This window comes from Hyla sarda, unplaced genomic scaffold, assembly GCF_029499605.1.
Source record: "Hyla sarda isolate aHylSar1 unplaced genomic scaffold, aHylSar1.hap1 scaffold_769, whole genome shotgun sequence".
Taxonomy (NCBI): domain Eukaryota; kingdom Metazoa; phylum Chordata; class Amphibia; order Anura; family Hylidae; genus Hyla; species Hyla sarda.
Genome location: NW_026610792.1, coordinates 7156 through 23713, shown reverse-complemented (window position 1 = coordinate 23713; position 16558 = coordinate 7156). Strand labels below are relative to the sequence as shown.

Genomic DNA, 16558 nt, shown 5'->3' with positions numbered 1-16558 from the left:
CCACAGTACCAATGCATGGTCAATCAACAGCAATGACACCCCCATGTCAATTAACAAGATTCAGCACCCACTACCTGAAAGACAGCTACCTATCATGTCATGTCCAACCTGCACAGGTGTGCTGGTTGCTGAGCTTATTCAATTAAAGAGGACATTCAGCAGCAGCAGTCCTGTGCCTGGTCGCTCCAACAGGGGCCAGACACAAGCGGCACCACCTATTGTCTTTTGCCTGCAGTAGGGGCCCACTGGACTAGCCAGCAAGCAGCTGCAGCAAATAAACAGGTAATCTTTCTTTCCAACACTGAACCCTGGTGGTGCATTTAATATATGCTACCAGATAGGGGACATATCAGATATTAAACTGATATAAACAGACACCACATTTGATACCAGCCAAAAGGAAGAATGAGAAGTGATAACTGTGAAAGGGGAGGAACCAACGCTGTCCCCTTCACATGCACCATCACTACTTGTAGGAAGGGAGGCTGGCTGGCAGCCTCCCATACACACTCTGGCTGGGTGGCAGTCACCCACCAGTACACACAGCAGACCCTAAACCCATATCATTATTGCTAAGCAGGAAGATGGGAGTCCATTTCACTCTGATGGACCATTTTTAAATGCAATCCATAACCTGGCTTTGGCAGGAACCCTTCTCACTCCTCCTACTTGCATTTGATACTGGGTTTAGGATCTGCATAGGAAACACACACACACACACACACACAAGCACACACTTACCTGTGTTGCCTGCTGACGCCTCCTTGGCTGTCCCCAAACGGTATAAAACCAACAGCCACGGGAAGCTGTAAGGATAGAGGACATACCTGCATCCTATTGGACTCACTTGTCTTGGTTAAATCCAGCTTATTTGAAAACTTATGGTGCTGCTGCTTCTGATCATGGCAGTGCTGCTTCTGACAAGGCTGTTCTTTGGTGGGCCTAGGTGACATCACAATCTCCATGGTTACATACACAACAAAGGTCAGATGTTGTTTACACCTGGCCATGCCAGTGGTATTGAGTAGCATATCACAGTGCTAAGGGTCCTGGATGCAACAATCTTTCAATGGGGAATAGCCGCACTGAGTTTGTCAAGTGCACCCATGTTTGCAACTCCAACAATACACACATATGTATGTATGTATGTATGTTGTATGTATGTATGTATGTGTATCTATCTATCTATCTATCTCTTTCTCTCTCTCTATATGTATATATATATATATATATATATATATATATATATATATATATAATTTTTTTTTCTTTTAAATATATATATATATATATATGTATTTAAACTAGGTGAGTGGGGGGAGGATAATAAAGCAAAGAAAGCAGACAGTGGGATGGATAGGTTAGAGAGAATGAAGAAATATAAAATGAAGAAATATAAAATCTCATCCCTTCCCCAATATCGCGCCACACCCCTACCCCTTAATTACCTGGTTGAACTTGATGGACATATGTCTTTTTTCGACCGTACTAACTATGTAACTATGTAACTATGTAAGAGGGGTCAGGACATAATGGCGGGTGGAGAGGAGTCCTGTGGGGGGAGGTTAAGAACAGTGGATAAGGAGATTCATGCGTTACAAACCAGCTGTAAAAATAAATGTAGCCCGAAAAATTGTAATCCCAATAATTCAAAAAATTCCATTAGCCCCAATAACTCAATAACTACAATAAGCCCCATTAACTCAAAAAATACCGTTAGCCCCAATAACTTAAATAACAACGTTAGACGCAATAACGCAAAAAATCCCATTAGCCCCAATAACTTAAATAATAACGTTAGACCCAATAACTCAAAAAATCCCATTAGCCCCAATAACTTAAATAGTACAATTAGCCCTTATAACTCAAAAAATGACATTAACCCCAATAACTCTGAAAATCCCATTAGTGAGACTATATGTGTAAAACTTAATGGAAATGTAAAGTGTATGTTCACAAATGCCAGAAGCCTAGCAAATAAAATGGGGGAGCTTGAGGCCTTGATACTGGAGGAACATATTGATATAGTTGGGGTCACTGAGACATGGCTGGACTCCTCGCATGACTGGGCTGTCAATCTGCAGGGGTTTACATTGTTTCGCAAGGATAGAATGAACAGAAAAGGTGGTGGAGTCTGTCTGTAAGAAGTGGTATGAAAGTCAGTGTGAACGATGCCATAGTGTGTGATGATTCTGATGAGGTGGAATCACTGTGGGTAGAATTACAAAAGGAGGGAAATACTGAAAAAATAATATTTGGTGTAATTTACAGACCCCCTAATATCACTGAAGAGATAGAAGGTCGGCTGTATAAACAAATAGAGAGGGCCGCCCGGGCAGGTACAGTGGTAATAATGGGAGATTTTAACTATCCAGATATAGATTGGGGTCCGGGGTTGGCTAAAACTACAAAGGGGCGACAATTCCTAAATTTATTGCAGGATAATTTTCTGGGCCAGTTTGTGGAGGACCCAACAAGAAGTGATGCCTTGTTGGATCTGATCATTTCCAACAACGCAGAGCTGGTTGGTAATGTAACTGTGCGGGAAAACCTTGGTAATAGCGACCACAATATAGTTACTTTTGACTTAAAATGTAGAAAACAAAGACAGACGGGGAAAGCAAAAACATATAACTTTAAAAAGGCAAACTTCCCTGGGTTGAGGGCTGCACTACAGGACATAGACTGGGGGGAGGTGTTCTCAAATGCTGATGCAGAAGGTAAATGGGACATCTTTAAATCAACTCTAAATAACTATACAGCTAAATATATACCAAAGGGGAACAAATATAAACGATTAAAACTAAATCCTACATGGCTGACAAATGAGGTTAAAAGAGCAATAAACAACAAAAAAATAGCCTTCAAAAAATACAAATCTTATGGGTCAGCTATAACATTTAAACAGTACAAGGAGCTTAATAAAATCTGTAAAAATGTAATAAAAACAGCAAAAATTCAAAATGAGAGACAGGTGGCCGAAGAAAGCAAAACTAATCCTAAATATTTTTTTAGATATATAAATACAAAAAAACCAAGGACAGAGCATGTAGGACCCCTTAATAATGATAATGGGGAGGTTGTCACGGGCGATCAAGAGAAGGCGGAGCTACTGAATGGGTTCTTTAGTTCTGTATATACTATGGAAGAAGGAGCTGACATTGGCCAGGTCAGTGCTGGTAACACATCATATAATGTATTGAACTGGCTTAATGTAGAGATGGTACAAGGTAAGTTAAGTAAAGTAAATGTAAGCAAATCTCCAGGGCCGGATGGACTACACCCAAGAGTTCTTAGAGAGGTAAGTTCAGTAATATCGGTACCGTTGTTCATGATATTTAGAGATTCTCTGGTGTCTGGTATTGTGCCAAGGGACTGGCACAAGGCTAATGTGGTACCAATCTTCAAGAAGGGCTCTAGGTCTTCGCCAGGCAATTATAGACCGGTAAGTCTAACGTGCATTGTGGGTAAATTGTTTGAAGGACTTATAAGGGATTACATACAGGAATACATAGGGGATAATAGTATTATAAGTGATAGCCAGCATGGGTTTACTAAGGATAGAAGTTGTCAAACCAATCTAATTTGCTTTTATGAAGAGGTGAGTAGAAGCCTTGACAGAGGAATGGCTGTGGATATAGTGTTTCTGGATTTTGCCAAAGCGTTTGATACTGTCCCTCACAGACATCTGACAGGTAAGTTAAGGTCCTTGGGCTTGGAAACTTTAGTTTGTAACTGGATTGAACACTGGCTCATGGATCGTACCCAGAGAGTGGTGGTCAATGATTCGTACTCTGATTGGTCCCCGGTTATTAGTGGTGTACCCCAAGGTTCAGTACTGGGACCGCTGCTGTTTAATTTATTTATCAATGATATAGAGGATGGTATTAACAGCTCTGTTTCTATCTTTGCAGATGACACCAAGCTTTGTAGCACGGTACAGTCTATAGAGGATGTGCATAAGTTACAAGATGACTTGGATAGACTAAGTGTCTGGGCATCCACTTGGCAAATGAGGTTCAATGTGGATAAATGTAAAGTTATGCATCTGGGTACTAATAACCTGCATGCATCGTATGTCTTAGGGGGGATTAAACTGGCAGAGTCACTGGTAGAGAAGGATCTGGGTGTACTTGTAGATTACAGAATAGCATGCAATGTCAGGCTGCTGCTTCCAAAGCCGGCAGGATATTGTCATGTATAAAAAGAGGCATGGACTCGAGGGGCAGGGACATAATACTCCCCCTTTATAAAGCATTGGTACGGCCTCACCTGGAATATGCTGTTCAGTTTTGGTCGCCTGTTCATAAAAGGGACACTGCGGAGTTGGAAAGGGTGCAGAGACGCGCGACTAAACTAATATGGGGCATGGAACATCTTAGCTATGAGGAGCGATTAAAGGAGTTACAATTGTTTAGTCTTGAGAAGAGACGTTTAAGGGGGGATATGATAAACGTATATAAGTATATAAATGGCCCATACAAAAAATATGGAGAAAAACTGTTCCAGGTTAAACCCCCCCAAAGGACGAGGGGGCACTCCCTCCGTCTGGAGAAGAAAAGGTTTAGTCTAAAGGGGCGGCACGCCTTCTTTACCGTGAGGACTGTGAATTTATGGAACGGTCTACCTCAGGAACTGGTCACAGCAGGAACAATTAACAGCTTTAAAGCAGGGTTAGATACATTCCTGGAACAAAATAACATTAATGCTTATGCAGAACTATAAAACTACATCCCTTTCCCTTATCCCCTTACATCCTTCCCTTCAATCCCCTGGTTGGACTTGATGGACGTATGTCTTTTTTCAACCATACTAACTATGTAACTATATATATACATATATAGAGAGAGATGGAAATACTTTTTTAAACATGTTTTCACCTTTTTTTTACCTTCTTTTCTTCTTCTCTCCATGTTTTCCTTCTTTCCTCCTTTTTTCCTATGCTGCTGCTTCTTATTTTACTCCTTTTTCAGACCCTATCATTGCACTATTGCTTATTCAATACCACCAGCAGATGGAGACACTATATTACAACATTAGTCGTGAGCAGCAGTTTGTACAAACAAATGCCTCATAGCTGATGTCCTATCCATTATTGCAAGGAATGGCTGGCTGGCAACATTTGTTTTAATTATTCCAATACCACAGTACCAATGCATGGTCAATCAACAGCAATGACACCCCCATGTCAATTAACAAGATTCAGCACCCACTACCTGAAAGACAGCTACCTATCATGTCATGTCCAACCTGCACAGGTGTGCTGGTTGCTGAGCTTATTCAATTAAAGAGGACATTCAGCAGCAGCAGTCCTGTGCCTGGTCGCTCCAACAGGGGCCAGACACAAGCGGCACCACCTATTGTCTTTTGCCTGCAGTAGGGGCCCACTGGACTAGCCAGCAAGCAGCTGCAGCAAATAAACAGGTAATCTTTCTTTCCAACACTGAACCCTGGTGGTGCATTTAATATATGCTACCAGATAGGGGACATATCAGATATTAAACTGATATAAACAGACACCACATTTGATACCAGCCAAAAGGAAGAATGAGAAGTGATAACTGTGAAAGGGGAGGAACCAACGCTGTCCCCTTCACATGCACCATCACTACTTGTAGGAAGGGAGGCTGGCTGGCAGCCTCCCATACACACTCTGGCTGGGTGGCAGTCACCCACCAGTACACACAGCAGACCCTAAACCCATATCATTATTGCTAAGCAGGAAGATGGGAGTCCATTTCACTCTGATGGACCATTTTTAAATGCAATCCATAACCTGGCTTTGGCAGGAACCCTTCTTACTCCTCCTACTTGCATTTGATACTGGGTTTAGGATCTGCATAGGAAACACACACACACACACAAGCACACACTTACCTGTGTTGCCTGCTGACGCCTCCTTGGCTGTCCCCAAACGGTATAAAACCAACAGCCACGGGAAGCTGTAAGGATAGAGGACATACCTGCATCCTATTGGACTCACTTGTCTTGGTTAAATCCAGCTTATTTGAAAACCTATGGATCTGCTGCTTCTGCTCATGGCAGTGCTGCTTCTGACAAGGCTGTTCTTTGGTGGGCCTAGGTGACATCACAATCTCCATGGTTACATACACAACAAAGGTCAGATGTTGTTTACACCTGGCCATGCCAGTGGTATTGAGTAGCATATCACAGTGCTAAGGGTCCTGGATGCAACAATCTTTCAATGGGGAATAGCCGCACTGAGTTTGTCAAGTGCACCCATGTTTGCAACTCCAACAATACACACATATGTATGTATGTATGTATGTTGTATGTATGTATGTATGTATGTATGTATGTGTATCTATCTATCTATCTATCTATCTCTTTCTCTCTCTCTATATGTATATATATATATATATATATATATATAATCTTTTTTTTCTTTTAAATATATATATATATATATATATATACATATATAGAGAGAGAGAGAGATGGAAATACTTTTTTAAACATGTTTTCACCTTTTTTTTACCTTCTTTTTTTCTTCTCTCCATGTTTTCCTTCTTTCCTCCTTTTTTCCTATGCTGCTGCTTCTTATTTTACTCCTTTTTCAGACCCTATCATTGCACTATTGCTTATTCAATACCACCAGCAGATGGAGACACTATATTACAACATTAGTCGTGAGCAGCAGTTTGTACAAACAAATGCCTCATAGCTGATGTCCTATCCATTATTGCAATGGATGGCTGGCTGGCAACATTTGTTTTAATTATTCCAATACCACAGTACCAATGCATGGTCAATCAACAGCAATGACACCCCCATGTCAATTAACAAGATTCAGCACCCACTACCTGAAAGACAGCTACCTATCATGTCATGTCCAACCTGCACAGGTGTGCTGGTTGCTGAGCTTATTCAATTAAAGAGGACATTCAGCAGCAGCAGTCCTGTGCCTGGTCGCTCCAACAGGGGCCAGACACAAGCGGCACCACCTATTGTCTTTTGCCTGCAGTAGGGGCCCACTGGACTAGCCAGCAAGCAGCTGCAGCAAATAAACAGGTAATCTTTCTTTCCAACACTGAACCCTGGTGGTGCATTTAATATATGCTACCAGATAGGGGACATATCAGATATTAAACTGATATAAACAGACACCACATTTGATACCAGCCAAAAGGAAGAATGAGAAGTGATAACTGTGAAAGGGGAGGAACCAACGCTGTCCCCTTCACATGCACCATCACTACTTGTAGGAAGGTAGGCTGGCTGGCAGCCTCCCATACACACTCTGGCTGGGTGGCAGTCACCCACCAGTACACACAGCAGGCCCTAAACCCATATCATTATTGCTAAGCAGGAAGATGGGAGTCCATTTCACTCTGATGGACCATTTTTAAATGCAATCCATAACCTGGCTTTGGCAGGAACCCTTCTTACTCCTCCTACTTGCATTTGATACTGGGTTTAGGATCTGCATAGGAAACACACACACACACACACACACAAGCACACACTTACCTGTGTTGCCTGCTGACGCCTCCTTGGCTGTCCCCAAACGGTATAAAACCAACAGCCACGGGAAGCTGTAAGGATAGAGGACATACCTGCATCCTATTGGACTCACTTGTCTTGGTTAAATCCAGCTTATTTGAAAACTTATGGTGCTGCTGCTTCTGATCATGGCAGTGCTGCTTCTGACAAGGCTGCTCTTTGGTGGGCCTAGGTGACATCACAATCTCCATGGTTACATACACAACAAAGGTCAGATGTTGTTTACACCTGGCCATGCCAGTGGTATTGAGTAGCATATCACAGTGCTAAGGGTCCTGGATGCAACAATCTTTCAATGGGGAATAGCCGCACTGAGTTTGTCAAGTGCACCCATGTTTGCAACTCCAACAATACACACATATGTATGTATGTATGTATGTATCTATGTGTATCTATGTGTATCTATGTGTATCTATGTGTATCTATGTGTATCTATGTGTATCTATCTATATCTATCTATCTCTTTCACTCTCTCTTTATGTATATATATATATATATATATATAATTTTTTTTTCTTTTATATATATATATATATATATATATATATATATATATATATATATATATACATACATATATAGAGAGAAAGAGAGATGGAAATACTTTTTTAAACATGTTTTCACCTTTTTTTTTAACCTTCTTTTTTTCTTCTCTCCATGTTTTCCTCCTTTTTTCCTATGCTGCTGCTTCTTATTTTTCTTCTTTTTCAGACCCTATCATTGCACTATTGCTTATTCAATACCACCAGCAGATGGAGACACTATATTACAACATTAGTTGTGAGCAGCAGTTTGTACAAACAAATGCCTCATAGCTGATGTCCTATCCATTATTGCAATGGATGGTTGGCTGGCAACATTTGTTTTTATTATTCCAATACCACAGTACCAATGCATGGTCAATCAACAGCAATGACACCCCCATGTCAATTAACAAGATTCAGCACCCACTACCTGAAAGACAGCTACCTATCATGTCATGTCCAACCTGCACAGGTGTGCTGGTTGCTGAGCTTATTCAATTAAAGAGGACATTCAGCAGCAGCAGTCCTGTGCCTGGTCGCTCCAACAGGGGCCAGACACAAGCGACACCACCTATTGTCTTTTGCCTGCAGTAGGGGCCCACTGGACTAGCCAGCAAGCAGCTGCAGCAGCAGCAAATAAACAGGTAATCTTTCTTTCCAACACTGAACCCTGGTGGTGCACTTAATATATGCTACCAGATAGGGGACATATCAGATATTAAACTGATATAAACAGACACCACATTTGATACCAGCCAAAAGGAAGAATGAGAAGTGTTAACTGTGAAAGGGGAGGAACCAACGCTGTCCCCTTCACATGCACCATCACTACTTGTAGGAAGGGAGGCTGGCTGGCAGCCTCCCATACACACTCTGGCTGGGTGGCAGTCACCCACTAGTACACACAGCAGGCCCTAAACCCATATCATTATTGCTAAGCAGGAAGATGGGAGTTCATTTCACTCTGATGGACCATTTTTAAATGCAATCCATAACCTGGCTTTGGCAGGAACCCTTCTTACTCCTCCTACTTGCATTTGATACTGGGTTTAGGATCTGCATAGGAAATACACACACACACACACACACACACACAAGCACACACTTACCTGTGTTGCCTGCTGACGCCTCCTTGGCTGTCCCCAAACGGTATAAAACCAACAGCCACGGGAAACTGTAAGGATAGAGGACATACCTGCATCCTATTGGACTCACTTGTCTTGGTTAAATCCAGCTTATTTGAAAACCTATGGTGCTGCTGCTTGTGCTCATGGCAGTGCTGCTTCTGACAAGGCTGTTCTTTGGTGGGCCTAGGTGACATCACAATCTCCATGGTTACATACACAACAAAGGTCAGATGTTGTTTACATCTGGCCATGTCAGTGGTATTGAGTAGCATATCACAGTGCTAAGGGTCCTGGATGCAACAATCTTTCAATGGGGAATAGCCGCACTGAGTTTGTCAAGTGCACCCATGTTTGCAACTCCAACAATACACACATATGTATGTATGTATGTATGTATGTATGTATGTATGTATGTGTATCTATGTGTATCTATGTGTATCTATGTGTATCTATCTATATCTATCTATATCTATCTATCTATCTATCTCTTTCACTCTCTCTTTATGTATATATATATATATATATATATATATATAATTTTTTTTCTTTTATATATATATATATATATATATATATATATATATACATATATATAGAGAGAGAGATGGAAATACTTTTTTAAACATGTTTTCACCTTTTTTTTTAACCTTCTTTTTTTCTTCTCTCCATGTTTTCCTTCTTTCCTCCTTTTTTCCTATGCTGCTGCTTCTTATTTTTCTTCTTTTTCAGACCCTATCATTGCACTATTGCTTATTCAATACCACCAGCAGATGGAGACACTATATTACAACATTAGTTGTGAGCAGCAGTTTGTACAAACAAATGCCTCATAGCTGATGTCCTATCCATTATTGCAATGGATGGTTGGCTGGCAACATTTGTTTTTATTATTCCAATACCACAGTACCAATGCATGGTCAATCAACAGCAATGACACCCCCATGTCAATTAACAAGATTCAGCACCCACTACCTGAAAGACAGCTACCTATCATGTCATGTCCAACCTGCACAGGTGTGCTGGTTGCTGAGCTTATTCAATTAAAGAGGACATTCAGCAGCAGCAGTTCTGTGTCTGGTCGCTCCAACAGGGGCCAGACACAAGCGGCACCACCTATTTTCTTTTGCCTGCAGTAGGGGCCCACTGGACTAGCCAGCAAGCAGCTGCAGCAGTAAATAAACAGGTAATCTTTCTTTCCAACACTGAACCCTGGTGGTGCACTTAATATATGCTACCAGATAGGGGACATATCAGATATTAAACTGATATAAACAGACACCACATTTGATACCAGCCAAAAGGAAGAATGAGAAGTGATAACTGTGAAAGGGGAGGAACCAACGCTGTCCCCTTCACATGCACCATCACTACTTGTAGGAAGGGAGGCTGGCTGGCAGCCTCCCATACACACTCTGGCTGGGTGGCAGTCACCCACTAGTACACACAGCAGGCCCTAAACCCATATCATTATTGCTAAGCAGGAAGATGGGAGTCCATTTCACTCTGATGGACCATTTTTAAATGCAATCCATAACCTGGCTTTGGCAGGAACCCTTCTTACTCCTCCTACTTGCATTTGATACTGGGTTTAGGATCTGCATAGGAAACACACACACACACACACACACACACACAAGCACACACTTACCTGTGTTGTCTGCTGACGCCTCCTTGGCTGTCCCCAAACGGTATAAAACCAACAGCCACGGGAAGCTGTAAGGATAGAGGACATACCTGCATCCTATTGGACTCACTTGTCTTGGTTAAATCCAGCTTATTTGAAAACTTATGGTGCTGCTGCTTCTGATCATGGCAGTGCTGCTTCTGACAAGGCTGTTCTTTGGTGGGCCTAGGTGACATCACAATCTCCATGGTTACATACACAACAAAGGTCAGATGTTGTTTACACCTGGCCATGCCAGTGGTATTGAGTAGCATATCACAGTGCTAAGGGTCCTGGATGCAACAATCTTTCAATGGGGAATAGCCGCACTGAGTTTGTCAAGTGCACCCATGTTTGCAACTCCAACAATACACACATATATATGTATGTATGTATGTATGTATGTATGTATGTATGTATGTGTATCTATGTGTATCTATGTGTATCTATCTATCTATCTATCTATCTATCTATCTCTTTCTCTGTCTCTATATGTATATATATATATATATAATTTTTTTTCTTTTAAATATATATATATATATATATATATATATATATATATATACATATATAGAGAGAGAGAGAGATGGAAATACTTTTTTAAACATGTTTTCACCTTTTTTTTACCTTCTTTTTTTCTTCTCTCCATGTTTTCCTTCTTTCCTCCTTTTTTCCTATGCTGCTGCTTCTTATTTTTCTTCTTTTTCAGACCCTATCATTGCACTATTGCTTATTCAATACCACCAGCAGATGGAGACACTATATTACAACATTAGTTGTGAGCAGCAGTTTGTACAAACAAATGCCTCATAGCTGATGTCCTATCCATTATTGCAATGGATGGATGGCTGGCTGGCAACATTTGTTTTAATTATTCCAATACCACAGTACCAATGCATGGTCAATTAACAAGATTCAGCACCCACTACCTGAAAGACAGCTACCTATCATGTCATGTCCAACCTGCACAGGTGTGCTGGTTGCTGAGCTTATTCAATTAAAGAGGACATTCAGCAGCAGCAGTCCTGTGCCTGGTCGCTCCAACAGGGGCCAGACACAAGCAGCACCACCTATTGTCTTTTGCCTGCAGTAGGGGCCCACTGGACTAGCCAGCAAGCAGCTGCAGCAAATAAACAGGTAATCTTTCTTTCCAACACTGAACCCTGGTGGTGCACTTAATATATGCTACCAGATAGGAGACATATCAGATATTAAACTGATATAAACAGACACCACATTTGATACCAGCCAAAAGGAAGAATGAGAAGTGATAACTGTGAAAGGGGAGGAACCAACGCTGTCCCCTTCACATGCACCATCACTACTTGTAGGAAGGGAGGCTGGCTGGCAGCCTCCCATACACACTCTGGCTGGGTGGCAGTCACCCACCAGTACACACAGCAGGCCCTAAACCCATATCATTATTGCTAAGCAGGAAGATGGGAGTCCATTTCACTCTGATGGACCATTTTTAAATGCAATCCATAACCTGGCTTTGGCAGGAACCCTTCTTACTCCTCCTACTTGCATTTGATACTGGGTTTAGGATCTGCATAGGAAACACACACACACACACACACACACACACACACACAAGCACACACTTACCTGTGTTGTCTGCTGACGCCTCCTTGGCTGTCCCCAAACGGTATAAAACCAACAGCCACGGGCAGGGCCGGACTGGGGATAAAAACCAGCCCTGGAAAAAGTTGCATACCAGCCCCATATTGCGTAATTTTTCAAGCTCATGGCATATCGTAATTATATACTTGTTCATAAAAGGGGAAAGCATTCATTTTAAAACACATACATAAATACGAATATGAACTTTGCACTTCAATAGCTTTATTGTAGACCAGCTTTTCCCAACCAGGGTGCCTCCAGCAGTTGCAAAACTACAAGTCTCAGCATGTCCAGACAGCTTTTGGCTGCTTGGGCATGCTGGAAAATGTAGTTTTGCAACAGCTGGAGGCACCCTGGTTGGAAAACACTACAGTAGACCATTATTCCATGCAACTGGGTCAGAACTAAGAATAATCCAAAAATGTTTACTTTAAAGAATAGAAGACAATAATAATAATAATAATAATAATCTCTTACTTTGTATAAGTTACTCAACATACACCAAACCAGCAGTTGATAAATAGACCATAGACCACAGACCAGTATAACCAACAACAGCTCTATACAAGGTTCAAATAATTGTACCACACTATGACTACACATTACCTCCACATAGTAACAGGATAATATTACCATACAAATACTGAATAAACCACTTTACACAGAAGTTAGTGCCTCAGCTCTACACAGGCTCTACAGACCATATAAGAGATTACATAAAGTTACATCAGGTGACGTCTTCTCTGATCGGTGTCAGTCAATTTCCTTTTCTTATCCATCCGGCCCAGACCGTCATGACTATTTCTTCCAGCCACAACTCCACAGAACCTGCCAAACAAACATTTAAGACTCTGCACTTTTCCAGCGCTTATAGCGCTCAGTATAGTGGGTAGAAAAGTGGGTTGGGGGGAAGAGTAGGTAGCCCCCCCTCCTTTAGGCAGTTGGTCACTCAAGGGGGTAGACAGGTCCCTTTACATTGTTTCCCCATCACACAGGTAAAGCCCACAGTGGGTAGGTAGGGAATACCCCTATAAGATAGGATACCCAAGCAGATCGATAATGTACCTAGTAGGTGATGCCTCCAGGTAGGTAATATCCCCAGTAGGTAGTAGTTGATGCCTCCAGGTAGGTCGTATTTATTGCCCCCAGTAAGCATGTAGAAGGTAATGCCCCCAGTAGGTAGTGCACCCAGATAGGTAATGCCCCCAGTAGGTAGTTTCATCAGGTAGGTAATGCCCCCATTAGGTAACGTTTTTTTGATGGAATAAATCACCCCGTTTTTCACTTTATGGAGTACTGCACTGGCTTTATTTTTCTAGATAGACAGATAGATATGAGATAGATAGACAGATAGATATGAGATAGATAGATAGATATACAGCAACAGAAGAATGTAGCAGCACACTGCCAGCACAAAGATATAGTTGCAACATGAATATGCAGTTAAAACATGAAGAGCTATACAGCTATGGTGTAATAGATGCAAATGTGAAACTATGAAATAGTGAGATACTTAGCTCGCAAATTTGTCTCCGCCGGCGGTCAAATAGCTTGGACCGTCCCACCGCGATAAGGTGGCCTCCTTGGGACGGACCCTACACTGTGAATATGCCTCTGTATGAACAGTTCAGTAAGCATGGCAGGGTCTGGAACATCCAAGACACCTTATATACACACCTGATAGAGGTGGGTGGGGTGCAAGGCCAACATGGAGGTAGCCACTCCCCCGTATGTGCAATACAGACAAAGAATAAGTCAGCCAGCACTTTAGTTGATACCAAACTATTATATGGACCTGGCCTACAGGTGCATGCTACTAGGCTAGATATACAGCAACAGAAGAATGCAGCAGCACACTGCCAGCACAAAGATAAAGGTGCAACATGAATATGCAGTTAAAACATGAAGAGCTATACAGCTATGGTGTAATAGATGCAAATGTGAAACTATGAAATAGTGAGGCACTTAGCTCGCAAATTTGTCTCCGCCGGCGGTCAAATAGCTTGGACCGTCACACCGCGATAAGGTGGCCTCCTTGGCACCCCACCCACCTCTATCAAGTGTGTATATAAGGTGTCTTGGATGTTCCAGACCCTGCCATGCTTACTGAACTGTTCACACAGAGGCATATTCACAGTGTAGGGTCCATCCCAAGGAGGCCACCTTATCGCGGTGGGACGGTCCAAGCTATTTGACCGCCGGCGGAGACAAATTTGCGAGCTAAGTGCCTCACTATTTCATAGTTTCACATTTGCATCTATTACACCATAGCTGTATAGCTCTTCATGTTTTAACTGCATATTCATGTTGCACCTATATCTTTGTGCTGGCAGTGTGCTGCTGCATTCTTCTGTTGCTGTATATCTAGCCTAGTAGCGTGCACCTGTAGGCCAGGTCCATATAATAGTTTGGTATCAACTAAAGTGCTGGCTGACTTATTCTTTGTCTAGATAGATATGAGATAGATAGATAGACAGATAGATATGAGATAGATATGAGAGAGATATGAGATAGATAGATAGACAGATAGATATGAGATAGATAGATAAGTAGGAGATAGATATGAGATAGATAGATAGATAGATAGATATGAAAGAGATAGATAGACAGATAGATAGATAAAGTAAATATATGCAGCACACCAATATCCGTGAATCAAACTAGCAGTGTTTTCTTCCATGATGCAGTAGACAATGTTTCGGTGATCTCTCAACGCCATTTTCAAGTCTTGAAAATGGTGATGATGAGAGATCACCGAAACGTTGGTGAAAAATGAAAGGAGCGATCTGATTGGTTGCTATGGGCAACTGGGCAATTTTTCCTTTGCACAGGTTTTAATAAATCTCCCCCTAAGTGCTTGCACCATCTACAAGTCTGAAGTATTGTCTGGAGGTGCTGCTTTTATTTGGACTAGATAGATAGATAGATAGATAGATAGGAGATTGATATGATATAGATAGATAGATATGAGATAGATAGATATGAGATAGATAGATATGAGATAGATAGATAAATAGATAGATATGAGATAGATAGATATAGATAGATATGAGATAGATAGATATGAGATAGATAGATAGATATGAGATAGATATGAGATAGATAGATAAATAGATAGATATGAGATAGATAGATAGATATAGATAGAATATAGATATATATGAGATAGATATGAGATAGATAGATATGAGATAGATAGATAGATAGATAAATAGATAGATAAGAGAGAGATAGATAGATATAGATAGATAGAATATAAAAAGATATGAGATAGATAGATATGAGAGAGATAGATAGACAGATAGATAGCTAAAGTAAATATATGCAGCACACCAATATCCGTGAATCAAACTAGCAGTGTTTTCTTCCATGATGCAGTAGACAATGTTTCGGTGATCTCTCATCGCCATTTTCAAGTCTTGAAAATGGTGATGATGAGAGATCACCGAAACGTTGGTGAAAAATGAAAGGAGCGATCTGATTGGTTGCTATGGGCAACTGGGCAATTTTTCCTCTGCACAGGTTTTAATAAATCTCCCCCTAAGTGCTTGCACCATCTACAAGTCTGAAGTATTGTCTGGAGGTGCTGCTTTTATTTGGACTAGATAGATAGATAGATAGGAGATTGATATGATATAGATAGATAGATAGATAGATAGATAGATAGATAGATAGATATGAGATAGATAGATATGAGATAGATAGATAAATAGATAGATATGAGATAGATAGATATAGATAGATATGAGATAGATAGATATGAGATAGATAGATAGATAGATATGAGATAGATATGAGATAGATAGATAAATAGATAGATATGAGATAGATAGATAGATATAGATAGAATATAGATATATATGAGATAGATATGAGATAGATAGATAGATAAATAGATAGATAAGAGAGAGATAGATAGATATAGATAGATAGAATATAAAAAGATATGAGATAGATAGATATGAGATAGATAGATATGAGATAGATAGATATGAGATAGATATGAGAGAGATATGATAGACAGATAGATAGATAGATATGAGAGAGAGATGGTAGATACATAGATATGAGATAGATAGATAGATAGAAATGAG

At 40.9% G+C, this 16558-nt stretch overlaps 3 pseudogenes; all 3 read right to left on the bottom strand.

Moving 5' to 3' along the window:
* Positions 1–309: 309 nt before the first annotated feature.
* LOC130345991 (U2 spliceosomal RNA) lies at positions 310–412 on the bottom strand (annotated as a pseudogene).
* A 5039-nt stretch (positions 413–5451) lies between these two features.
* Positions 5452–5554, bottom strand: LOC130346000 (U2 spliceosomal RNA; annotated as a pseudogene).
* A 1505-nt stretch (positions 5555–7059) lies between these two features.
* On the bottom strand, positions 7060–7162 carry LOC130345999 (U2 spliceosomal RNA; annotated as a pseudogene).
* Between the last annotated feature and the right edge of the window lie 9396 nt (positions 7163–16558).